The following is a 25198-nucleotide window of genomic DNA, read 5'->3' as shown; positions in this document are numbered from 1 at the left end:
ATGTTACTGTGCAGTGACTACGAAGTGATTTACAATACGCATGTTTTTTCAGCTGCATCTGTTGATTTCTTTCTCTATTCCGGTCCAGAGGATACATGTCAGAGACAAATTCAACCGATTCACCTTGGAGAGGACTTAAACAATCAAATTGTCTGACTTGCTAGACCTCAATTTCAGTTTGTACAGTTCTGGGTTTGATTGCTCAACCAAGGGGAGCTTTGAGTCTGTCTGTGAGGGAATACAGGGTTGAGTATTCACACTGGATGGTAGTCCATAACATTTCTTGATATGACTCGAATGCAACCACCCTTTGCGACCCTCAATCTTCACGGCAGTCCTTGTAGTCAGTAGAACCAACTTAGGCGACTTCCACCTAGGATCCAGTTGGGTCTTCCGGTCGAAATTCCTGACCAAAACCAGGTCACCAGGAACCACGTCATGGGGCTTCACCTCAGTATAATCGGGAAAAGCTGCGGCTACCTGTGAACGACAAGATTGTAGTGCAGACATCAAGGAAGCCAGGTAATCTGTCAGCATATTACAGTCAACATCAGTTATTTTGCGAGGTATAGGCGTCCCCCACATATTTGGTGGTCTACCGAAGATCACCTCGTACGGGGATAGCCCTGTTCGAGAATGTGCTACCATTCTCATGTAAAAGAGTGCAACTGGTAAGGCTACTATCCAATCGACACCTTTTTCCCTACATATTTTGGACAATCTAATTTTCAGAGTTTGATTATGACGTTCCACGAGACCTGCGGCCTCGGGATGCCGGACACAGTGGAATTTCCATTGGTAGCCTAACAAAAGGGAAACGTGTTTCATTAGTTCGGATGAGAACGGCTGGCCGTTATCTGAGTAGACAACACGTGGTAAACCGTACCGTGGGAAGAATTCTCGAACTAACTGTTTGGCAGTAGTCGGAGCAGTGTAATCTGAAACCGGGTATGCTTCTGTCCAACGGGAAAGAGCACAGACAACTACGAGAACATATTTGAATCCTCGACATCGTTCCATCTGGATATAATCCATCTGGAGGACTTCAAAAGCATGATCGGGAGGTTGAAATCCACCCTGCTCTACGGGGATGCTTTTACCTGGATTAAACTGACAACATATCATACAGGTACGAACTTAGCTGCTGCTCGCAAGTGTTTGTTGAACCAAATGTGTTGAATGCTGTCTAGCATAGCTTTTTCTCCTAGGTGCGCTGGACTATGTATTGTGTTAATGATGACTTGAACCATAGAGTCAGGAAGAAACCATATAGATTTTTCCTTCGTCATCCATCCTTGATCCGTTTGGATCCCTCCTAATTCAGTCCATTTCTTTATTTCTTCTGGTGTAGCATGTGTCTGTATGTCAATTACATCAAGGGCGGGATCCTTAACTGTCATGCAATGTGTTAGTGTCTGAACTATTGTCTTTGTCATGTCAGTTGCGAGAGTCTGATTCTGAGCAGTCTGTTTAGCTGTTCTGTCAGCTAGGTCATTACCCTGAGAAATGATATCGGTAACTTTTGTATGGGCTTTGCATTTCATAATCGATATTGCAGTGGGTAGATGAATCGCGTCCAATAGTGTTTGAATAAGGGGTCCGTGCTGGATGTGGGCACCGTGAGAAGTTAAATAACCTCTCTCTCGCCACAGTACGCCGAAGTCATGGACGACTCCGAATGCATAACGTGAATCTGTGTATATATTGACTTTCTTATTTGTGGCTTGAATACAGGCTTGTGTCAGAGCGATGAGCTCTGCTGCTTGAGCTGACAAAGTGTTAATACGATTTGTCTCAATGACTTCAGTGTCTGTTGTGACTGCGTAAGCGGCCACTAACTCTCCTGTACTTGTTCTCATACATGACCCATCTACATACAATGTCAAGTCTGGATCTGACAAAGGGATATCTGTCAAGTCTTGTCTGGGTTTCGTCGTGATAGTAATGATTTCGACACAATCATGTGCCAATGGATCTGTTCCGCCCACTGGTAACAGTGTGGCAGGATTTAATGTATTACAACGTCTGATTTCTATGTGTGGCTGAAATAATGTCAGTTCGTAACCGGTGAGTCTCGCTATAGTCAAGTGTTGTGTTTGTGTGCGGTTCAAGAGAACCTCCACTGCATGTGGTACTTGTACTGTCAATTGGTGTCCTAACACTATGACATCGCTTTGTCTGATAGCTAAAGCTGTTGCTGCCACCGATTTCAGGCACGCAGGAAGAGCCTGGGCTACTGGATCTAATGTACTAGAGAAATAAGCACATGGTTTGTGTGATCCTGCTTGTTCCTGAGTGAGTACTGACAAGGCAGTACCTTCGCGTTCTGTAACAAAGAGTGTAAACTGTTTACTGTAACATGGTGTTGCTAAGACAGGTGCTTGGCATAAAGCTTTCTTTAAGCTTTCAAAGGCGTGTGTATGTTCTTGAGTCCAAGGGAGGACAGTCGATGTGGCTGCCTCCTGTGTTGTCAACTGGATGAGTGGTTTTGCTAGAAATGCATATTGAGGGATCCACTGCCTACAGTATGAAGTGAGGCCTATAAAAGCCCGCACCTCCTTTTGTGTCTTGGGTGGTGGCATGTTAGCGATTAACTGGATGCGGTCGGGTGTAAGCTGCCTTCCCTCCTTGGACAGCGAGTGCCGAAGGTAAACAACTCGCTGGACACAGAATTGCAGCTTAGAAGGGGACACCTTGTGCCCCTTGTCAGCCAAAAATTTTAAAACCGTCTGTGACGCTGTTTCACATCCAGGTTCGCTTCGGGCGGTGATCAGCAGATCATCGACATATTGAAGCAAGGCAGTGTTAACTGGCATGTGGATACTGTCAAGTTCTCGTTTCAGTGCTTGGCTATAGATGCTGGGGCTTTCTGTAAATCCTTGAGGTGCGCGTGTGAATTTAAAACTTCGTCCATTTTAACTGAACCCGAACAAGTATTGACTTTCCGGATCCATTGGGACGCTAAAGAAGGCATTTTTGAGGTCAATTACAGTGAAGAACGTTGCTTCTGAGTCAATAGCTGTTAGTAATGAAGAGATATCTGGGACCACAGGGTATTGTGGTACAATACATTTATTTAATTCGCGCAGATCAATAACTAATCGGTATACTGGTGGTGCTTTTGGATCCGTTCTTTTAAGAATCGGAATTATCGGGGAATTACATACATTGGAGTCCGTTTCGACAACCACTCCTTGTGCAATGAGCTCGTCAATGATTTGCAGCAAAGCCACAACAGCATCGGGTGGTAATTTGTATTGTCGCATTCGTGGTAGTATCACTCCTGTTTTTAGTGTAACTCGATATGGTGTAATATTCATGCAACCAACATCAGTGGGGCCTTGTGCCCATAAATGTGTAGGTAAATTCTGCAGTCGGTGATCCATATCTCTGGACACGTAGTGACCTTTGAAGTCACGTAGAAATAGTCGTACTCCTTCCAGAGAACAACATATTATAGCTCCTAGAGCTTTCAATGTTTTTATACCTAACAAGTTTTCTGGACATGATTTAGTAAGCAATAGATCTGTAGTACGTGTCAATGGACCAATCGTGAGTGGAAGAGGTTGTGTTACGTCATTTATTATAGGTTTTCCTGAGAATCCAAGGGAAATATTTTGTGAGCCTGAGAGGGGTGCCCCTGGAACTTCACTGCGTCTTATAGTTGTTCTGCTTGCCCCTGTATCAAGTAAAAACTTTCTGTCTTCCCCTAATAGTTCACTATGTACATAAGGTCCCTCTTGGTCTACAGGGACCTCAATAAGGGGTAAGCCAACTTCCCTCTCTAGGCTATGTCATGTATATCGCTGATAATCGGGATAATCTGCTTGTGCATACTGATACATCTGTTGTGTTGTTGCTTGTGTTGCAGCAATAGGCTGCGTTTGTGGTGGTGCTACGGTCTGTTGTGGAGCTCCCTGTTGCGGAGCTAGTTGTTGCGGAGCTAGCCTAGGTTGTGCATGCTGAGGGATTTGTTGTTGATTCTGATCCTGTCTAGGTGGACGTGGTCTCTCCTGGGTTCTACCTGTAGCAATATTATGTTTCAGGACTGGACAATCGTGTATATAATGACCTGGTTGTTTACAATAGTTGCATGTCCCTTTTGTAGGACCTGCGGAATCACCCTTATGATGACCATCAGCTGGGACTGACTGTGCAACAAGCATTTTCATTTTTGTATCTTTCATACGTCTTTGTTCGTGTTCTTGTTCTTCTCTAATTCTATTGTGGTGATATTGTAACATCTGTAACATCTGTGATGGGGTATTACCTTGCCAGGTACTCTCGAATTTCAATATTCTATTCTTGACTTGTAGCAGAGAATTTTCAACTAATTTTGTCACAAACAGATGTGGATATGACTCACTACTGGCTTTTATACCACTATTTATACCAAAACATTTTTCAAATCGGGAATAGAAATCACTAGTGTCTTCATCTGGCTTTTGTTTACAGGCTGATATTGCACCCCAGTCTTCCTTTTTCGTAGTTAATAAACGTGGCAGTACCTGCACTAGTAGTCCTGCTAGTGCTGTAGTCTTTTCCCCAAGTCCTGCTCCTGCAGCTCGGGCCCTTTCTTCGTTTTCTAATGCTGTCCAATCTATCTTTTGGTCTCCCACCTCCCATTCCTTTTCTCTGAGTTTCTCGTAAACACCGGCGGGTAATAGGACTTTTAATATTTTCATAATGTCGGGGTAGGTATACTCTCCCATGAGTAACATGTCTTTTATCTCGCGGTGGAAACCTGCTGGGTCCTTGTCATGGCTGGGTACTACTTTCTTCATCTCTAATAATTCTAGTTTAGTTATAGGCGTGTACACAAACACGCGTGTAAAGTTATTACCGTCACCTCTGATTGGGTGTACTTCGCGTAACGGGTTCTGTCTATCTATGTGATACATTTTTCTTTCTATGATGGGAACTGGAACGTGTTCTGGGCATACGAAATTTAAATATTGGTTTCGGAATTCTAGAACTTCTTTGATCAAATCAGTACTTGACCCTCTCCATATGTTCGTGAGTAATTCTGTCAATATGTCAGGTAAGGGTCCTGGATCGGAGCGTTTGCTTTTATATAATATAAGGAGGTGTTGAATCATGTATATACTAGCTAAACGCTGTTCGTTTGGGTCAAGATTCAGAAACGTGTGTGCAAGTACATCATCATTGTATTCGCCGGGACTGTCAGCCCATTGTACTGCTGACCTGGCTAATTCTTGTTCGTCCATGGAATCGAGCACATGGTACCCCCTTCGATCTCGGAGTAATCTATCAGCGGCTTGGAATAGATGTTCGGGGGACTTTGTATTTAACATAGGGTTTGGAAAATGTCTATTATATTCTGGACGTATCGGACGTATCTGATCATTAAAGCCTCTAGTATTATTATGGGGTCTTCCTCTACCTACATAAGCTATCGTTTCTAATTGTTCTGATTCTTGCTCCTCCTCCTCTTCTGATTCTACTCTGTCTGTTTCTCGTCTTTCTTTATGTATTCGTTCTACTTCCTTGCGGATCTTTCGACACATGGCGATTATACACGCCTGTCTATCATGTTTCTCTTCTGATATGTTCTGACCCATTTGACAAGTCTTTGCATGGTATCGTGATCTGCCCCGGGCCTGTCTTGATTCCTAATTACACAATTTATGAAAAAACGTAGTAGTTGTCTTTGTACATCCACTTTCTGGTATTCCATAGCTTCGTTAATACTTTCTGGACCTCGCCCTGTTTGGACAAAGCGATATATTTCGTCTAGGTGCTCACCCATTCCTGGTATTGTCATTAAATATAATGTAGCTCGTCTTATACGTAGTGATGATATGAGCAATTTATCCTGTCTACCTGGTACTGGGTCGTATCTACAATCCACAAGCTGTTCTTTAAACATGTCGGATGTCGCTAGTTGGGGTGTACGTTGGAGTGCTAAATCTCTAAGGGTCTGTTTGTTTCGCGGCGGGGTGGCAAACATGTCTGTCGTACCTCCTGTAGCACCGTCTGAGGTGCTAGGCACGAAAGGATTCGTTGGACGTAGGATAGAGATTGTGGATGCGGGAAAAACTGTAGAAACGGACGGACCTGTGGGAACTTGTGTAGGAGTTTGTAGTTGCGGGGATACAGACGGATGCTCTTGGTGTTGAACACCATCGGCAAGCGGTATGTGTGGTATGGCATTAGCATACTCGGGAGCTACGTCATCTAAATAGGAAGAAAGGAAAACGTCCTTTGCTGTTTTGGGATGTGCTTTGGGATGTGATTTTATCGGGAGTAATGGAGGAGTTATATCTTTTGGTATTTCCGGGGTAGCCTTAGGTAACCCTTCGGCCAGAAGAGGATACATACCATTCATAAGAGTGTTTCTTTGTCTATCTATTTGTTCTGAGTTTACTCGGGTACCTTCCTCAAGTAATAGATTTTCTCGAGTTTTATTTGAATTCTCTCTACCTTTCTCTTCCTGTCTGAGTGCTTTTTCTGTACGTCTGTATGATTCTTTACGCCATAATTCAATGGCATCTTTCTGTGACTGTCTGGCTTTCTTTTTCCATAATTCTTCTTCTACTCTCATGATGCAATCTGCATCCCAGGTCCCCGCTGCGGGCCATCTCTGACTCTCTGGTAATTCTTTGGTGTAGTCCACCCATAAATCAAGAAATAATACGGCATCTAGACCATGCTTATGATACATAAAGTACCCTGGAGTGTCCCTAGGTGGGATGGGAACAGCTTCTTCGAGTACCCCTTTTCTGGTTTTGATCTGTCTTAGTTTCGAAAAGAGCGGCATTTTTAGATCTGGTTACTTAATCTTAAACACACTTAATACAAATAAACACAATAATGAACAGTCATTCACACCACAATGTATAGGACGTATTAAAACATTTAACATTTAACAGTTTTAACGAACAATGATAACTAATAGAAAACTCGTTACTGACATAATACTGACACTAGATAATACTTATTTATATGCAAGACATACTATATATACTGCTAAACAGTACAGATACACTGCTGAAACAGTGCAGACCGGATTTGTGTACCCAAACCCGTCTTGACCGGCACAGACTATGTGCACGTAAAATGCCTCCCCGGTAATGGTACTCACCGGGTAGCTCGGAACGGAAGGCCTCGGAACAGAACTGAAACTGGACCGGATTGGACTCGACTCGACTGGACTCGGAACTTCGGAACCTGGTGGGCCTCTGTATACCTCGGATCTTGCTCTCTCAGCTAGGCTCTGGTCGGGATACTTCGCACTTCTCACCGCCTCGTCTGGGTGTTGATCGCAGCCTCAGTCGCTCCCGCTTGGCCGGAGGGAGATACAGGAAATCCTGCAGGTACGCGTTTTTGTCCGTTCAGCTGTGGCAGGAGACCGGGCCTGCAACGCACCGCCGGCGCGTGAGATGAGAAAGTGTCCCTGTTCGGGCGCCAATTTATGTGGTAAATATTTCGTTACCGGTACTATTTTTTATGCGGTAAAGTCTATTAAGAATAACTCAGTAAATATAAGAGGCAGAATCCGTGGTATTAGAGGTTTTAAAAGGCTTTATTCCTATACAAAGGAATACAATTCGAATTGTAGGCTTTCTATTCCATCACCACGAGAGTTCAGGAAGGAAGGGCATATATTATTGACAGATAAGCAGTTTTATAGAAAATACATTACAGTGAGACAGATGCAAGAGGCGTAACAGCTGATAGTACAGATAAAAGGTGCATACGTAACTAACAAAGGCGTATACATGGGTGTAACTAAAATACGTCATTAAACATGATGTCATAAGTGGGTGGATCCATAAAAGAATCCTGCAATGTCAGCAGAAATCTCTGGCAGAGATGCGCGCGCAGCCGCATGACGTGTGATTGACGTGTAACTAGAGGGTGAAGGGGACTTGACATTTAGCTCTACATGTGGAGACAGAAGTCTGGGGGTCATGTCAACCTAATCCCAAATCATATCTAATATCCTATGTTTAAAGAACTGTGTTATCCAAAAGGAAAGGTCTCTAGGATAGAATCTATTCTATACTGACCGTTAGTGCGTGTACAAGTGTCTAAGTGTCTACATGAGATGCGAGGGGGTAGGAATATTCCATGGTAACGGGGCTTATGAATTACTTGCATGAGGACAGCGAGGCCTGGCCCCTTTGCACGGTAGCTGGAGGAATGTTTACCTAAACTGCTAGACAGGAATGCATCGGATGAGGAGCGGAGTAGATAATCTTGAAGGTGAAATACAGTTTTTGGCAGGCAATATGCTGGATCAGGCACCGTTAGCCGCGCAGGGAGTAGGACAAAGTTCATGGATACAGATGCAGGCTCAGACTGGAGTTTTCAGAGGCAGAAGGCAGGAAAAAGCTTGATGACAGAATTCAGGGCCTACTCGCCTGAATCTGTAAAATGTGGAAAGTGAACCACATAAAGTCGGTGGCCTTTCATACTTAGGAATGGAATATCTGACCCATTCATGGCGGATCTGAAAGAGGACATGTTGACGGTGGACGCACATATATTTGCGTCTTCAAAACTGGAACTGGAGGGAACATACATGTACTTGTAGCATGCACATGGAGCCGTTGGGGTCTACGATAGGGGACATAACTGATCACAAAATTCATATTTCCTCACAACGGAGAATTTAGTGCCTAACCTCCCTCCCCTTGATAAGAATAAGTATTTTTATATAATGGAAGATCTCTGGGCTTTGTCTGCTGACCCCATACCTTAGACTATAGATGGTATTTCTACATCGTAGGTGCGTGTTGCTCTTCTCCCTTGAAAGGTCCCTCTCGAAGTGTGTGTCTCCTAACCATGTATCCCCATAATATCAAAAGGACGAGTCTCCAGAAGCAGCTGCGTTAGTATGTTGTGTCTAGGTGCCAGAGCCTGCTCAGAGTAGAATAACAAGGGACATTGTTTATCGACCTTGCTCACAATGTTCAGACTAAAGTCCAGAAACAGGCAGAGAACGAACACAGCAGACAGGTCTCATGTGAAAGGCATAAACAGAGTATTGCAAAAATAAAGCCATGTAGTAATGTGCGCAAAAGCTGCATCATGGCTGCAGGGCTCATGGTAACTTAGTGATGTCGACAATGTCCCTATCAGCCATGTGACACCATAATGACTGGCATGTGACCTCTATATCTTGTAATGCTCTGGCTTATGTACCCTTTCCTACAGGTTGATTTCAACCTACATGTCTGTGTATCACTATGTAAGGTGTGTGGGTGCGTGTGTTTGTGTGTGTGTGTTAGATGCAAAGTGCTCTGACACCCTACATGGGTATGAGTGGCGCTATATAACTAATTAAATACATCTGAAAGAGCATGGTTGTGGAGACTTGAGGGCATTGTTAAAAGGTGTTGTTGGTGAGGACATTTTGGTGTGGTGGCTGCTGTTTTCCTACATCAAAAGTAGCACAGGTAGTGTTAATGTGTCTGTTGCAGAGAACGTATACCTTGTAGTTCATAATGTAGGTAAAATGTAGGTAGTTCAGAGAGTTACTGATGTTTGGTAGGGAGTCCCTTTTGTTACTTGTACTTCATAGGTTAAAATCCTAATGTAGAACAGGGTGCTAATACCTGCCACAAAGTGGCATTACCCGTGTACAATTATTTGCAAACTGGAAATGTGCTTGTAGACACAGCATTCTGTTAAACATGTATGAATGTTTTCTGTGATAAATGTAACAAGTGGTAGTGTGTTGTTTACTAGAGTTATTTTTAAAGCAACTCTGGCTGCTCTGCCCCACAGGATCTTCCAGAAATAACTGTGAGTGATAACGAAATGATCGCCTTTCAGCAATGTATAGATATTTAGAGTTCTACAGTTCTTAGCTATTTTATTAACCGCAGTGTCTCAGCAAAGCTGTTTTTCTAATTGTATTCTTATGTATGTGTGTTTTTACAGGTTATGACTCTAAAGTACAACTGGCTGTTGATGCTCTGCAGCAGATCCTGGAGGGTCAAGACGCAGTACACAACGTGCAACATAATCCTGCTGTTACAGGTAAGCAAAAAGGACCTTGCCATAAACGGTGTTTAATCATGAGGCCCTGATAGTGCAAACCCCCATTGCTGACTTATAGGAGGGGTCCTCAGAGAGGCGGCTAAGGTATTGCATTATACTGTAAATGTGACTTTTTTTTCTTTATAGTTTCCATAGAGGCATACAAAGGGCAGTGGACTGGTGCAAGAGGCAGAACCATGAGCAAAAAAATTGATCCTAAGAAAGGAAGTCTTCAGCTTCTAAAGATGGACCTGTTACAAAGAAAGGAGCATCGTAAAGGAGAATATTAGGTGTGTTTTTACAAAATATAGAGTCAAAAGAACCGTAATGCTTTTTGTCTCCCAACCAGAATGGGGCTTCATCATATAGTCCTGGGGTATAAAATATGTTGTAGAAGTTAGGCTTCAGTGGGAGAGGGCTTGGGGGGAGCTGTATACATCTGTGCAGGGTCTTTATTTTTTTCTAATGTTTATTTTTATGCCCTCATCCTAGAAATGCCATAAAAGGTCTCTAGAGAAAGTCCCAGTGAGGCTAAGAGGACTTCTACACCTGTAAAGGACACCACAAAGACCCTTCAAAACGTCCACACAACTCCCACTGTGAGCAGGCATGTGCGTCAGGACAAACCACGCTCTGACCTTGTATATATCAACCCTAGACCTAATACTGTATTTAACGCATGCTCCACTTTATAAGTCAACCCTAATGCCCCAGAATATGAGTTTCTAGACCAGAAAACTGCACTAGGGACACATATCAACGATATTCCGTAGGCTGTCAGAAAGCTAAAATGGCAGCTGAACTCAAAGACCTTAAAACTGGAGGAGGAGTGAAGCGAAAACAGGCCAATGACGAATGCATAGAGGGAGATAATGCAAAGGCCGAAAAGGTGTTTACAAGCTTGTCAATCAGCAACGACAGACATAGGGGTTATGCCCATGTGACTAGGCCTACAGTTTCTCATTTATTATTAAAGCTGGACTCAGGTGAAATATGTGACTGACGATAGCCCTTCGATTCTTTCGTGCCCGAAATTGGAGAACAAATGGCACAGCGAGAAGATGCCGGACAGCCGTGCAGCCCACAAAGGCACCATCCGCAACTACCACCACCTCATCAGGACCGCCAAAAGGACCTTCTTCAAAGACTGCCTCGACAACAACGCACACAACAGCAAGGAGCTCTTCAACATCGTGAAGGAACTCTCCAACCCCAGCTCCAGCGCCAACGACGTTCCGCCATCGCAAGCCCTGTGCGACTCCCTCACCACCTTCTTTCACCGAAAGATCACCGACATCCATGAAAGCTTCAACCACCAGACGACCCCTACAGGCCCCGACACGCCGGACCCACCACACCCCATCGACCACGACACCCTGACAACCTGGGCCAACATGAGCATCGAGGACACAATCATGACCATGGGCACAATCCACTCCGGCTCCCCGTCTGACCCTCTTCCACACCACATCTTCAACAAAGCCGGCAGCTCCATCGCACCCCACCTGTGCAATGTCATCAACCTCTCCTTCGAGACCGCGACCTTCCCTGAGACCTGGAAGCACGCCGAGATCAACGCCCTACTGAAGAAACCCAAGGCCGACCCGAGAGACCTCAAGAACTTCTGGCCGATCTCCCTGCTTCCGTTCCCAGCAAAGGTCATCGAGAAGATAGTCAACCTCCAGCTCACCCGTCACCTCGAAGACAACATCATCCTGAACCCCTCCCAATCAGGATTCCGCAGCAACCACAGCACCGAGACCGCCCTCATCGCCGCCACAGACGACATCAGAATCCTGCTAGACAATGGCGAGACGGCGGCCCTCATCCTCCTGGACCTCTCCGCCGCCTTCAACACCGTCTGCCACCGCACACTACGCACACACCTCCACGACGCAGGGATCCAAAACAAGGCCCTCGACTGGACCACCTCCTTCCTCTCTGGCAGAACTCAGAGAGTCCGCCTCTCCCCGTGCCGGTTCGAAGCCTCCGAAATCATCTGCGGCGTCCTGCAGGGATCCTCCCTCAGCCCGACGCTGTTCAACGTCTACATGGTGTCTACATAATCTCCTACGCTGATGACACGCAGCCGACCCTCTCCCTCACCAAGGACCCCCTCACCACCAAATCCAACCTCCACCAGGGAATGAAGGCCGTCGCTGACTGGATAGAGGAAAGCCGATTTAAGCTGAACACAGACAAGACGGAGATCCTCATCCTCGGGCCCAACCCCTCAGCATGGGACGGCTCCTGGTGGCCCGCATCGCTAGGGACGCCCCGGGCTCCTACCAACCACGCGCGCAACCTGGGAGTCATCCTCGACTCTAAACTCACCATGACCAAACAAGTCAACGCAGTCTCCTCCACCTGCTTCAACACCCTCTGCACGCTCCGCATGATCTACAGATGGATCCCAACAGACAAGAGGAAAACAGTCACCCAGGCCCTAGTCAGCAGCAGACTGGACTACGCAAAACACCCTCTACGCCGGAGCCCCGACCAAGCTCATCAACAGGCTGCAAAGAATCCAGAACGCCTCTGCACGCCTGATCCTCGACGTCCCACGCCGTGACCACATCACTCCCCACCTGAGGAACCTGCACTGGCTCCCTGTCGAAAAAAGAATCTCCTTCAAGCTCCTGATCCATGCACACAAGGCACTCCACAAGACCGGCCCAACAGTTGACTCTCCTTCTACGTACCCAACAGGAAACTCCTCTCCGCCGACCGCGCCTTGGCTACGGTCCCGCGCATCCATAGAACCACATCCGGAGGCAGGTCCTTCTCCCACCGCGCCGCCAAGACCTGGAACACCCTCCCCTCAACCTACGACAAACCGAAGACCTGCTGACCTTCACGAGACGACTCAAGACCTGGCTGTTCAACCGGTAGCAACAGCATCCCCCCTCTCCCCACCCTCAGCGCCTTGAAACCCTTGCGGGTATGTAGTGCGCTTTACAAATTAACTGATTGACTGATTGATTGATTGATGAATAAAAAACCTAGAGCTCCTGAAACACAGTCTATACGATCCACCCCCTTGACAGAAAAATATAAATCAGCCCCTAATAGACAGCAAAACATAATTGTAGGAGAGAACCTCGCAAACACAACCCGTACCTTTCAAATCGGATGCGGGAGGCTGCCTAAAAATGGATGGGCCAGTAGGAAACAAAAGAATATTAATAGCGCTAAGCAGCACAGGCTTTTAATAAGTACATTTAAAAATGCGCTACACAGCAGCTTGAAAATACATCTGTGCATAGCCTAAGCCCGACCCCCCCAAGTGATTCCCCCGAGAGCTCACCAAAAAGCACGATTCCTAAAGCTGAGGATTCAGCATTAATTTTTTGGAAGCATTAGAAGTTACAGACATACTGTAGAGAGATTAAACGCTACAGAGCATTACGAGGAATATAGGTTTGTTTAACCTAGAGCGCAAACGGTCCTCTGATCTTGGGGTTTAAGCCATCCATCAGGACGTGCAAATGCTTATAGAAAGGATGTTAGACGGTGTGGGGCCTAATGATTTCTTCCAACTGCGCTTCCAGGGTAAGTGCATTGACAGCCCTTTGTTCACCAGACAAACACCTTGCGACGTGTGACGCTGCGGAATTTCTAGAAAACCTCTCTAGTCTTTTATAAAGTAAGATGAAATGCCACCTATGGCACCTTCAGAGTCATTGCCCTCATTGTATGAGGTCATGAGGGTGGTGTTTCTAGGCCTTTCAAGAGTGTACTTACACTAAAATCATTGACAAGAAACAATTGTCTGGCAGCCAGCATCATAGGGCTCCTGCTGGATTGCAGAGCCCCAGATGCTGTCATTTGTCTAGAGCGGATAAAGCTCATGCAGGCTTGAAATACTGCCCGACTTCCTGGTTGGCTTCGGGGACCTAGGTCTTTTTGAGAACTATTTTGTCAACACGGTGAAAGTTCTTCATCACAACTGTTCTTGGAAGTACTTTACAACCAGAGAGTGTGTGAAAAAACAGACCGTATATGTTCTCCACCATGAAAATCACTTTTATGGTATCTTGTACCCTAAAGGGATTTCTAGGAGCCAAGTATATGTGCGCCCATTGCGATCACATCTACAATCACCAGTGTGAAATGCACTGTAAGATGTGTCAAAAGGACGGCGCCATAGACGCTGTCCAGAAGGTGAAATGTTGCAGTTGTAAACTAAGTTGTCGCTCGCAAACCTGTTTGAGCATACACAACAGGGATGTTATGTGCATCCTTAAAAGAGATTATGTGGGGTGCAAGCACTTCATGGAACAAGATCACAAATGCAAAGGCATACAATGCCCCAGGTGTCAGGCATCTTTTCAAGCTGGAAGACAACACCAGTGTGACATGGTTAAAGGACAACCAAAGACCACAACAGAAGACTACATAGTGTTCGACATAAAGTGTACACAAGAGACTGGTGTACACAAGTCTAAATATATATGCGCTCACCATCTAACTTCCGATGACAACTGGGTATACCATGATGGCACATAACTCAAAAGCGTATGACTCTTCCTTTAGTTTGCAAAATGTGATTTGTGAAAATATGGCCGTAGAACTTATTACCCCAGACTCCAAACTGATGTTGTGAATGGCTGGACCATTACAAATAAGGTTCATAGATACCTTGAATTTTCTGCCCATGATTTTGACCAAGCTGCCAAAAGCCTGTGTTTTTCAGCGGTGTAAAGGTTATTTCCCATACTTTTTTAACACCTGGGGAAATAAGAATTATATGGGCCCCATGCTGCTGCTCCACAACTATGGAGTTAAGTATGTGATGCCGGTGATGAAAGAGAGCTTACTACAATGGTATAATGAAAACCGCACAAATAATTTTCACTTTCAAACAGAGTTGAAAGCTTATTGCCAGGATGTTGTAATTATCCTGCAAAAAGCCTGAAATTTCTTCAGAGATGTTGTGATGGAGATGACTAAACAGGAAAAGAGTTTGAAACCCAATACCCCCAAATGACAAAATCCATAGAATGCATAGACCCTTTTCAAAACATTGTGCTTGCTTCCATGTGTATGTCTATCTACAAACACATGTTTTTAAGACCTGAAAGCATTGCTCTAGTATCAACAGACCTGTGTAACCGTAACCAGAAACATTATTGAACCCCATCTATCCAATGGGTCATGTATGTGTCTGCCAAGGAAGCATACATATTCAACACGCCTTACAGGGTGGTGAATATCGCATGGGTACTTATTACCTAGATGGGTAAGCTGTAATTAAGGGTGTGCCAACTGCATTTGAAAACAACAAATGTTTTACCACGGTTGTCCTTGCTGTTACAAACCCGACAAGTTTAACAGACCGTTGGATACCAAGTTGAACACCTACACAGACATACTCTGATGAAGGTCCAATACGTTGAACACTGTGGCTTTGTTACAAAATTCTTCTGGGTTACATATGTTAACATCCGATACGGAACTCCGCTCTATCATTAACAGTCGAGAGTTGCCAGAACCTTTTAAAGCCACTCAAAGCCTTATTGGGGGGTTCTACAAATGCTATACAGCTGTACAGGGTAAAAGGAGAGGGTGAGAAAATACATTTCTGTGATTACACCAGTGTGTATCCATTTGTGAACAGATTAACTTATACCCTTTAGGCCACCCCGTCATCATATATAGGGACTTTACACTCATATCCGAATACTTTGGGTAGTTAAATGCCAAATCTACCCTCCAAGGTGGCTTCACTTTCCGGTACTCCCATACCAAGTAGATGGGAAGCTAATGTTCCCCTATGTCAAACATGTGATGAAAGTAAAGAGCCTACCAAGTGTAGGCACACTGAAAAACAAAGGATGCTCACAGGGACCTAGTGTAGCATTGAGGTACAGGCAGCCTTAGTGAAAGGATACCGTCTAGGAAGAGTACACAAAGTTTGGCATTTTGAGAGGACCGCAACCCAGCTCTTTTCTGAGAATATTAACTTGTTTCTCAGAGACAAACAGGAGGTCTCTGGGTATCCAGAATGATGCACTAGCCAGGATGCAAGGCAAAAGTACATCGATGACTACTACGCTCACGAGGGTGTATGCTTACGGCCCCACCAGAAGACAGTAAGCCAATCTCTGTCTCAACCCCTTATGGGGAAATTTCACACAGCATACAAACATGTTAAACATGACCATAATCACAGATCCTGATGAATTGTATAAGTACCTTTTTGCACCATTTTATGAGGTGTCCAGCTACGAGTTTATCGATGATGAGACCACAGCTTTGTGTTGTAAATTCACAAAAGAGTGCCCCACAACATGTAACAACATAAACATCTTCATAGCATGCTTCGCAACCACTCACACATGTTTAGAGCTTTACGAGGTTATGGAAAAACTACAGGGTTGTTGTTCGTATCACAATACTTACTCAGTTATTTTTGTGCAAAAATCGTGGATAAAGACCCTTCACTAGGTGATTATCTCCACGATTTGAGTAGCAAACTTGATAAGGATGCGTATATCATTGCACTCATCTTATCTAGGCCCAAAACATATTCTCACAAAATGACGAACAGCACAGTATGTTTGAAAGTCAAAGGCATAAAATTAAATGTTAACAACACCTTGAAAATCAATTTTGACACTCTAAAGGACATGGTGCATGAATACTCGGCAACGGGCGACCGTGAAAATGAAAAACAATAGTCGTAATCAGCCTAGATCAGTCAGGCTAAAAAAAAAGTAGGAAATTACAACATAGCCCTTACATATAACGTTATGCTTAGTGTTTGATAAAAGGGTCCTGACCGAGGACTACAAAACACTGCTGTATGGTTATTAAAAGACATAAATGTGGAGGGCCCCCACTCTATGGACACCAGATCGCAACAATTGGCTTCTGCATTTTAGCAGGTCCCTCAAACTGCAGTAAAAGCTACTTTATAAAGAAGCTACTACTGCTCGAATAGCCAGGCCTTGAGAAGCCTCCTGAAGGTTAGTAGGTCCTGGGTCTGCCGTAGGAGGATGGGGAGGGAGTTCCAGGTCTTGGCGGCGAGGTGGGAGAACGATCTGCTGCCGTGGTCGCTCTTCGGATGCGGGGGGCGGTGGCAAGGGTGAGGTCGGCGGAGCGGAGCTGTCGGTTCGGGGTGTGGAAGGTGAGTCGTCTGTTGAGGTACGCCGGTCCGGTGTTGGGGACTGCCTTGTGTGTGTGGGTGAGGAGCTTGAAGGTGATCCTCTTGTTGACGGTAAGCCATTGCAGGTCTCACAGATATCTTTATTGACAATCTGTTAAAAAATATAAGTCAAAGATACCGGGCGGCAGCACACATGCTGTGCAGTACATTTGCAGCTTCTAAAAGATTGTTGAGTCCCATAGGTACCACGTAGTCAAAGGTCTCACGCATCCCAAATCAATATCTCTCCAGAATGCAATGGATAACATGTGTGACTTATTCTTCCTATATTCCTACAGTAGATGATACTTGGACTGCAGAACTGGTTGTAATTAACACCTCTAACTATTCAACCTGATTCTGTCATCTTTTAAAGCATTTTAATTACGGTGGTGGTGTCAGAATAAAAAATCAAAGTCTGAAGTCATGTTTTAAATTCCATAATTTTAGACAGCTGCCATTCCACATATATACATTACATGGCGTTACAATTTTGACAAACTGTGTATTCCATGTTAACAAAGGCATTCAAATACACATTTATTACATTTCTAAATGTCATACCCTATGACATTTTACTAATAAAATATATACAGTGTTCCCCGCATGTGATGGCTACCCTCATCTTGTTATATTCCCCCTGGCAGCAGCTTTTTTTACATACCTGAATATAGGTTTTGTATAGATGCTATGTTCGGGAACCCCTGCTGAACTGTCAAACACTGTAACCTTGTCAACATCCATAAACAGGACTCCACAGTATGTTCCATCCTCTGTGTTCTGTGATCTGTGTTAAGGACGAGCATGTGTGATCTTTTCACCCCTTTTTCCTTAGGTAACCTGTCGCTTTGAAAAACCCCGAAAAAAATTTCCTACCGTATTTATGACAGCTTAAGAACTTCTGTATCTAAATCATCTCAATTTCACCATTTTTGAAAGATAATAAAATCCGCTGGGCGTGGTTGACCTGAATGACACCTTCAAATACAGAGATTACAACCATGTTCGCATTCACAGGCAATGTTTGACTAAACTGTATTTCAGCTTATAGAGTTCTGTTTTTGCCAAAGTGATATGGTCCTCGTCTTTCATGTCAGAAGTGAGATCGAATATGAACAGTGTGTGTCTGGACCCAATATCCTTCACGTGACATTACGACCCCACATTCCCGAAGTATTTCTCAGTTGTCAAAACCTGACAAAGATACTCCCTGATAAAATTGTTGGTTCCAAAACTGGGTGCGTAGGGTTTTGCAAGAATCGCAGATCCTACATTGGCCAGAGCTGTGTAGTTAATGTCGTAGTGTTTAAAATTGAAAGAGTTTGAGGCATAGAAACTACTAATGTGGTTTTGTCTAACCCTGGGCATAGTACTACGCTTCGCTGACGGATCATGCAACGTTTGCACTATTATGCACAGTGAAAAAACTGTGCTACAATACGTCGTAGCAGCAATAATAGCAATGCCAACAAATGCTTTGCTAAAGCAATTTTACACGCTAAAAAGCATAACCAATTCACAAAAACAAATTGGGAATGTAAAGATTAGGCAATGAGAGAGGTGATGATTTTGGGGTCCCCCCTAACCTAGGGTGAGGACCAAGCTGAAGCCTTGAACACAAAGAGCATATGCTGGTGAACGATTCCGTGGTGGTCCCTTCCTCATAGGACCACCCCAAGCACAGTTATGGGCAAAAATACAATCCCAACCAAAGGCCCTGCAAAGCATTATGGGACAAGATTAGCAGTGGGCAGTGAATATTATAGTGTCCAATATCAAAATAATTCTACAAAGAGCTGCAGTTCAACTAGTCGTTACTAGATGTCCCTCACGAGTCAAATGCAATAGCATTGAAACCCTTTCATTAAGCTTTTGCATTTGACTCGTGTTGACTCGTGAGGGACATCTAGTAACGACGAGTGGAACTGCAGATTGATGTAACAATAATTTCAATGCTTTTGCATTTGACTCGTGAGGGACATCTAGTAACGACTAGTTGAACTGCAGATCTTTGTAGAAATATTTTGATATTGGATACTATAATATTCACTGACCACTACTAATCTTGTCCCATAATGCTTTGCAGGGCCTTTGGTTGGGATTGTATTTTTGCCAATAACTGTGCTTGGGGTGGTCCTCAGAGGATGGGACCACCGCCGAATCGTTCAAGAAGATTTGCTTTTTGTGTTCAAGGCATCTGCTTGGTTCTCTCCATAGGTTAGGGAGGATCCCAAAATCATCACCTCTCTCACTGCTTGCTTATTTAATATTTTCACTTTTGTGAAATGTCTATATGTGTTTTAGCATATAAAGACAGAAATGCTTATTATCATAACTTGCAGTGTGCAAGATGTTGTGTGCAATTATTGCTCAGTGCAGAGAAACATACTATGTTATCAGCTACGTGCACTACGCAGTTTGAGGAGTAGTTGAACGTAGATCAAAGTGTACTTCGTGTAGTGCTACTACGTGAACTACGCCCAGGCACAAAACCGATGAGAATAAGTTTGGGTAGTTGCCTCAGAAATACATTTTGATTCTAGGTTAATCTGGTAACAGTGGGGGTGCTGAATACCTTCAGAGCTACACTTTCAATGGGGCACTTGGTGTTCAATATTTGAAGTGCGTTGGCATGAGCTAGTCTGACACTTTGTGACACTTTAACTCTCCTTACAGACAGGCTTGCGGACAATATATCCAGTTGATACTGGACCGCATCAACACCGAAGAGACGAGTCCTTGTTGTGGTTAAGTTTGATCTTAAGACAGATACCATTGACGAGCAGTTTATCTTGAAAGAAGAGGTCTGAATGTATGTGCCCTCGGAGGACTGTCTGCGGCGAACCTTGCTCTTTTTACAAAACCTTGATAGTCACTGTCCAGTTCCTTATCTTCCAACTGTGCACGTGTATCCTTGTAGAAGCGGCCGGTTGAAAGCTGCGTGTCAAGGGTATCACTACTGTACTTTAGATCAAACATGGTTGTGATGGGGTAAGTGATCCTCACCATTTTAGGAGCTTTTTACATCGCTGCCATGAAAATACTGGTTTTGACGCGGCCGGCATGGGTTGCGGGTGGGGGATGTGGGGGGGGTCGCATGGGGAGTTCACGCAGGGGGGGAGTTTAATTTAGTTTTTTTTCAATTTAAACTTACCTTTCTGCCAGCCGGGTCCTGCGTCTTCTCTGCTCCTGTTCGCCTGCTCTCCTGCCTCCGGCAGGAACAAGAAGTAGGCAGCCAGGCTCCCTTCCCATAGCCAATACAATGCTGCAAGCAGCGTTGTGATTGGTGGGGATGCCGCCCAGCCAGGGGCTTCTGGGGAGGCCATGTTCTCCATGCAGGCTGTATTGCAGCCTGCATGAAGAATGGTAGAGTGCGCAAGGGCCAACCAAACAGACTTTTTACACTCAGGAGTGGGCCTACCTCTCCTCCACTGCCCTGCTCACAGAGCAGCCCCGCCCCTCCCACACCACCCACTCACCTGCAACCAGACATAAAATGGTGATAACTGAAAGATATTACAATTTAATGTTTCTGCTTCTCACACTGACAGAAAGCAGTGGGGCGACGCTCCTCCGCCCCAGTGGAAGAGCCGCCCTTGTTGCGTGGGTTTTGCCCTTGAAAGCACGGTGGCCCTCCATCTCTGGCCTGGTTTCTGTAATAGTCCCGTACATAGAATCGTCACCGTATGTTTTCACAACCACCATGATACCTTCTTAATAGTCACTGTTGCTTCTCTGTCTCATATGAAGCTTAACAACAACGTTCCCATATTTAAAGGACACCAGGTCAGTTTGGTCGCCGAAGATCATGATTGAAATAGTGTCAAAAGCTTTTTTGAAATTGCTACATTGTCAGCCTCGTTAAATTGAATATTTACCACTGTATTATTTATGCCCTTCACCTGGACCCGTCTTAAGAACGGTGAATAACTATCACCGATCCTCTGCACCTCTACAATCTCACTAGAAATGTTGAGTATATAGAACCCCCCGTTAATATCGGGGCACGTAGGATCCGGTTCGACCTGGCTTTTTATTTGTTGCACGGTACCTAAAACCCTTCTTAATTTATCAGCAAAGCTAAACCCGGTATTGCGATTTGGAGATTTAAGAAATACCATCCTTATAACGTTCTTGAACATCAGATGAATATTTGTATACATTTCAATGCTGACTATGGATGTGTAATAACCGGGTCGATAGCCGGCGTGTATGCTCAAAGGGTCCTGTTCGGGCTTAATGTTAAACTTGGGTTTGTTCGTTGTAAATGTTTTCCATGTTCTTGGGTTCTGGATCTCTGTAGGGCTACCACCCAATCCTATTTCAGGTCCACGGGTTTAGTTATTTCATGGTGCAGCTAGAAATTTGGTTGACTGGGGACGTTGGACGGTAGGGTAATATAAGAGGGAGCAGTCTCCATCTGGACCTCTGCGGTGAGACCGTCCTGCACTAACACACCTTGCAGGGAGCTGGCAAGCACCCAACTGTTAAATTACTCAGGCCGTTCCCTCCATTTGACAAATGGCTGTCTGCTATCCCCGCTACCTTTCCTTTTCAGAATCCTTTCAACCCTGTGCACCCTGTACGGATGGTCAGGTACCTTTTGTAACTCCTCCTTGTAAAAGACACTACACTGCTTCTCCATTGTCATCCTTTAACCTGTGAGTAAACACTCCCTCTACAAGCTCCACACTCTCCACTATGAATATCTTGTTGCTAAAACACTCTTTCATCTTTGAAATCCTAACATGATGACCTTTTTGTTAACACAGGTTTCTTAACCCTTGCAGTGAAATGGCTCCCGTACACCATTCTCCAGACAATTAACAAATTATCCTGTGTTACCTCAACGGGCCGTTTTGATGGTTCTGTGATAACTAGCATTATAAACATCTAGAAAAGCCTGTAGAACATTGACGTATCAGTAGGTGTTGTAGGCCTTAGAATATCTCCACATCTTAGACTTTAAAGTTCTTTTAAAACATTCTACAGCAGCTGCTTTTACTTCTGTGTGCATTACAAAATGACGAACAGAGTGCTGCTTTAATAATTTCTGAACTGATTTGTTAAAGAATTATTTTCCAGCGTCTGTTTGTAGTTTTTGAGGGATTCAACCTTTCTCAAAGAAGGCTTAAAAAGCCTCTGGGATGCTTGCCCCTCTTTTATCACTTAGCACTTCTGCAAAGGCGTACTTGGACAAAACTTCTATGACTATTAATATATATCGAGCTCCGTTATTATGCTTTGCTAAATCTTGAAGACTGATTACGTCCAAATGCCATTGATAATCTATTTGCGCATTAACAATTGTAAGTCTCCTCTTAAAACGCCTCCTGGCTGGTTTGTGGAGTGAATACGCCTACGCCTCCTCCCCAGATAACAAAGTCTAAACCAGAACTTATTCACCGGTTCATTTTCAACTAAGCCGTTCTAAAGAAAGCTTAGGAACTTCCGAAGCTTCGGACCCTTCATTTATCGTAATAAAGCTTTCTCAACCCGGTTCACGACATGTTATCAGCCGCTACTGCCCAGGAAATGAAAGACGCATGTTTTGTGTAAGGACATTTTATTGAAAATAAAGAATATATAGCAAAAATATAAGCAGGAAGTACTTTACATTTTCATAGTACAAGTCATATTGGCGTTGATATTGTTACAGATACGAGCTCCTTGGCTCTAAAAGTACCTTCCAACTCTGGCGATACATTTTCTTCCAAGACATAACACATAGACATCTTGCGTAGGGACATATTGGTGCGTGTCCTAAAAATCGTAAGTGTGTAACATTAAATAAGTTAATTATTTTAAAACAGTCTTCGTGGGGCTAAAGACCCAATTCTTCTATTTTTATGATAAATATTGCAAATGCGACTTTCTACCAGTCTTTCTATCATCTTTCTATCAAATTACGTACATAACCCCATGCAACATAGTTTTGAGCATGGTTCGCTGGAGTATCTGATCTCTTTGAGCGCCGATGACAAGATCTTAATCATATCAGGCTGAACATATTTCTTTTCCTCGGATAGCCAATACACCACCCTAAACAGTGTATATAGCCTGTACGGGTCCAACTAACTACATATATGATGGATTGTTCTTGATCTGCATGAGTTGCACCAGCACTTGTGACTCTACTGTTGACGATCTGTAATTTTATGCCTGTAACAAAGGCTGTAATATTCATGTATGACACATGCGAGTACAACAGCAGCCGCAAAACCTTTAACAGGCAATATGGCATCATAGGGGATGCCTGGAGTTTCCATTTCAAAATTGACGTTCTTAGAGGCACAGACACATTTATAGAGTGACTCATTGTTTTGGCTTGTGGAACTTTTAGTCTGTTTTGAACACCACAAGCAGTAAAAATGTATGTCATTCATTTTTAGATCGCTGCCCCCCTCCGCCCTGATTCTTTCTTGGTGAGGCTTTCGAAGATTCAAAAGAAGATGGAGAGACATTCAATTGGCTAAAAAAAAATATATATTGCAGTACACACATTAAGTGCCTATAATGTTTTTACTAACCTGGTCATTTTCACAGCACTCAGCGACTGTTCTGATACTCTTGAGAGTCACACATGTCCATTGAAGCATCACCGGCCTCAGAGATTGCGCCTGGTTGTTGCACGGTGACCTCCTTAGGAGCAGGCTCCTTCAAAAACCCTATATCTTCATAGAGGGGTGAGTTAGGATGAACTATAGATTCTTCAACTTCTTCCATGTCAAAGAAATTGTTTACAGTCTTTACGATGTTACTCGAGGCCTCATTGCAGCTGGTGTCAACCTTAATCGGGGATACCAGCTGAGACCGATCCTTGAGACTGAGTACTTCCATCCAATGGCAGAGGTCCTTGTGAAAGGAGCTTCCTCTTGCACATTCTCGTCCAATACCACAGATGTTAGGCTATGATACTATCTATCAAGAGCGGCCTGGCTGCCAACCGATGTTGTCCTTTTGATGAGGGGGCTGACCTCTTCATATTGATAAGTGTCTATCTTTCTGTAGACGGGCTCCTGGTTGCTGTTCATGTGGCTTAAGAGTGCCTAATATGCATTCTAATCACTCCAAAAAGAGGCGCACACCTCTGCATCACATTATGGCCACAGGTTCCCCATGGTTTCTGGTTCGCTGAGGTCTCCTGCATGGCTCCGCCCCTATGTGATCCCACCCCCAGGGACACATGACCCCTACGGCAGTTCCGGGGCGGTACTCCCAGGGGACCAGAAGTCCCAGTCAATGATCATGTCACTTACAGGGTGGGACAACTTTCACTTTTTGGATGATGAGTAAAGGTATCCCTTTCGACTACTCCAATCATACTGGTAAGGAAATTATAGATTGAAAAAACAGTTTTAGCAATCTGAACTTTCTGCCCCATAGGGTTTATTGATCTCCTCATACACATTTCATCCGCTATTCATGATCCCTCCAACAGCGACCACAGAGGTGCAGAATTCCTGAAGCACTGCAAAGAGGGGTGGCTCAGTCCAGCATCCCCCAGGCTCTGATGTGCTCAGGTGGTCCTGCTCTTGGCCCGGTCTTTACCTAGGCCATGCCTGGGCATATCCCGTATGTGTCCTGCATGTGGTCATCTGCTGCATACTAAATCCCACTCCTCCCATGGACCTGCCTTCTCTCTGGGGCACGGGGTTAGGAATGATGAAGTTAGCAGAGTCCTAGTGTAACTCCACTCACAATTTGTATGACTGTTCCTCCATCCGGGGGTTATGGGTGGAGGTGATGGCGATGCAGATCCAGACATTTCCTCTTCCCTCTCTGTTTTCTCTCCAGGCAATTCTACTGCATGACTTTGCTTGCACCCCCGATGACATAGCATGAGCACTGGTTCTTAGCCATGACTCTGACCATGGTGAAGCTGTGTTTCCTGCACATTGGTGCTCCCCAAATGCCTCTTCTCATGCAGAATGGCTCACTGCAATGTTCCGGACAGCGTCCTCTGAGAAGATAATTTAACCTCTTACTGACAAGATCAATGTATATCAACAGTTTTGTGCCCCATTCATTCAGGTC

At 44.4% G+C, this 25198-nt stretch overlaps 1 protein-coding gene, 1 long non-coding RNA gene and 1 pseudogene across 5 annotated transcripts in view; 1 reads left to right on the top strand and 2 right to left on the bottom strand.

The window, feature by feature from the left end:
• LOC146839239 (CD5 antigen-like) overlaps positions 1 to 25198 on the bottom strand; it is a 632933-nt gene that overhangs the window by 537929 nt on the left and 69806 nt on the right. The gene's annotated exons all lie outside the window — the stretch shown is intronic.
• Positions 1 to 25198, top strand: part of LOC146839240 (uncharacterized) — a 189125-nt gene that overhangs the window by 163072 nt on the left and 855 nt on the right. Inside the window, exons 2-3 of the long non-coding RNA XR_014960819.1 lie at positions 9913 to 10011; positions 10159 to 10301. This is a non-coding gene — a long non-coding RNA (uncharacterized LOC146839240). The remainder of the gene's footprint in view (positions 1 to 9912; positions 10012 to 10158; positions 10302 to 25198) is intronic.
• Positions 22794 to 24355, bottom strand: LOC146839241 (uncharacterized; annotated as a pseudogene).

Source organism: Triturus cristatus, chromosome 4_2 (genome assembly GCF_964204655.1).
Source record: "Triturus cristatus chromosome 4_2, aTriCri1.1, whole genome shotgun sequence".
Classification (NCBI taxonomy): domain Eukaryota; kingdom Metazoa; phylum Chordata; class Amphibia; order Caudata; family Salamandridae; genus Triturus; species Triturus cristatus.
This window is presented reverse-complemented; position numbering and strand designations above follow the sequence as displayed.